This window comes from Drosophila nasuta, unplaced genomic scaffold, assembly GCF_023558535.2.
Source record: "Drosophila nasuta strain 15112-1781.00 unplaced genomic scaffold, ASM2355853v1 ctg451_pilon, whole genome shotgun sequence".
NCBI classification, from domain to species: domain Eukaryota; kingdom Metazoa; phylum Arthropoda; class Insecta; order Diptera; family Drosophilidae; genus Drosophila; species Drosophila nasuta.
In genome coordinates this window covers 1-2500 of record NW_026869580.1, presented here as the reverse complement: position 1 = coordinate 2500, position 2500 = coordinate 1, and the positions used below count along the sequence as shown (strand labels likewise).

The 2500-nt window shown below is 35.2% G+C and overlaps 1 non-coding gene across 1 annotated transcript; it reads left to right on the top strand.

Annotated features, from left to right (window-relative positions):
- Positions 1-33: 33 nt before the first annotated feature.
- Positions 34-211, top strand: LOC132797976 (5.8S ribosomal RNA). Its single transcript, XR_009633842.1, has one exon. It is a non-coding gene; the product is annotated as a 5.8S ribosomal RNA (ribosomal RNA).
- The last annotated feature ends 2289 nt before the right edge of the window (positions 212-2500 follow it).

The following is a 2500-nucleotide window of genomic DNA, read 5'->3' as shown; positions in this document are numbered from 1 at the left end:
ATTCTTGACGTAATGAAATAAAAAAAATTGTATCACTCTAAGCGGTGGATCACTCGGCTCATGGGTCGATGAAGAACGCAGCAAACTGTGCGTCATCGTGTGAACTGCAGGACACATGAACATCGACATTTTGAACGCATATCGCAGTCCATGCTGTTATGTACTTTAATTAATTTTTAGTGCTGCTTGGACTACATATGGTTGAGGGTTGTAAGACTATGCTAAATAAGTTGTTTAAAATTTTTCGGAATTTTAAGCACATTGTATATTATTGGATAATATAAGTGTGAATCTAAAAGTTCTCGCTTAAGATATTCATAATATGAATTAATAAATGAAAATACTAAAACTCTGTTGCATGAGAAATTTGAAGAATTATATGTTCTTTATTCATTTCAAATAATATTGAGGAATGTCTAGCATAAAATATATTATTTTATAAACTAGAATTGCCTCTTATTAACGAATATGGTATAAAGAATAATTTTGTGAATATTATGGACCTTCAAGAAAAAATAGTATATTTCAAAATAGGCAGAGAATTGTCTATAAGTGTAATTAAACAACCTCAACTCATATGGGACTACCCCCTGAATTTAAGCATATTAATTAGGGGAGGAAAAGAAACTAACAAGGATTTTCTTAGTAGCGGCGAGCGAAAAGAAATCAGTTCAGCACTAAGTCACTTTGTCTATATGGCAAATGTGAGATGCAGTGTATGGAACGTCAATATTCTAGTATGAGAAATTAACGATTTAAGTCCTTCTTAAATGAGGCCATTTACCCATAGAGGGTGCCAGGCCCGTATAACGTTAATGATTATTAGATGATGTTTCCAAAGAGTCGTGTTGCTTGATAGTGCAGCACTAAGTGGGTGGTAAACTCCATCTAAAACTAAATATAACCATGAGACCGATAGTAAACAAGTACCGTGAGGGAAAGTTGAAAAGAACTCTGAATAGAGAGTTAAATAGTACGTGAAACTGCTTAGAGGTTAAGCCCGATGAACCTGAATATCCGTTATGGAAAATTCATCATTAGAATTGTAATATTTAATCAATATTATAACGATAGTGTGCATTTTTTCCATATAAGGACATTGTAATCTATTAGCATGTATGGAATTTATCAAACAATTTTGATAAGAGTTTATTTAAATTAGAGTGCTTGCATTTTAACATAAAATAAATTTCAAAAATTTGATAAAGTGCTGATAGATTATATGAGTACAGTGCGTTAATTTTTCGGAATTATATAATGGCATGATTATCATTGATTTTTATGTTTATTATAAGCACTTGTATGATTAACAATGCGAAAGATTCAGGATACCTTCGGGACCCGTCTTGAAACACGGACCAAGGAGTCTAACATATGTGCAAGTTATTGGGATATAAACCTAATAGCGTAATTAACTTGACTATTATTGGGATTAGTTTTTTAACTATTTATAGTTGATTAACGCAATCCCGGGGCGTTCTATATAGTTATGTATAATAATATTTATATTATTTATGCCTCTAACTGGAACGTACCTTGAGCATATATGCTGTGACCCGAAAGATGGTGAACTATACTTGATCAGGTTGAAGTCAGGGGAAACCCTGATGGAAGACCGAAACAGTTCTGACGTGCAAATCGATTGTCAGAATTGAGTATAGGGGCGAAAGACCAATCGAACCATCTAGTAGCTGGTTCCTTCCGAAGTTTCCCTCAGGATAGCTGGTGCATTTAACTGTTGTATAAAATAATCTTATCTGGTAAAGCGAATGATTAGAGGCCTTAGGGTCGAAACGATCTTAACCTATTCTCAAACTTTAAATGGGTAAGAACCTTAACTTTCTTGATATGAAGTTTAAGGTTATGATATAATGTGCCCAGTGGGCCACTTTTGGTAAGCAGAACTGGCGCTGTGGGATGAACCAAACGTAATGTTACGGTGCCCAAATTAACAACTCATTCAGAAACCATGAAAGGCGTTGGTTGCTTAAAACAGCAGGACGGTGATCATGGAAGTCGAAATCCGCTAAGGAGTGTGTAACAACTCACCTGCCGAAGCAACTAGCCCTTAAAATGGATGGCGCTTAAGTTGTATACCTATACATTACCGCTAAAGTAGATGATTTATATTACTTGTAATATAAATTTTGAAACTTTAGTGAGTAGGAAGGTACAATGGTGTGCTTAGAAGTGTTTGGCGTAAGCCTGCATGGAGCCGTCATTGGTACAGATCTTGGTGGTAGTAGCAAATAATCGAATGAGACCTTGGAGGACTGAAGTGGAGAAGGGTTTCGTGTGAACAGTGGTTGATCACGAGTTAGTCGGTCCTAAGTTCAAGGCGAAAGCCGAAAATTTTCAAGTAAAAAAGTAACTAAAATTTATATTTTGTCATAATTAAAAACTTGAATAATTTTGAACGAAAGGGAATACGGTTCCAATTCCGTAACCTGTTGAGTATCCGTTTGTTATTAAATATGGGCCTCGTGCTCATCCTGGCAAC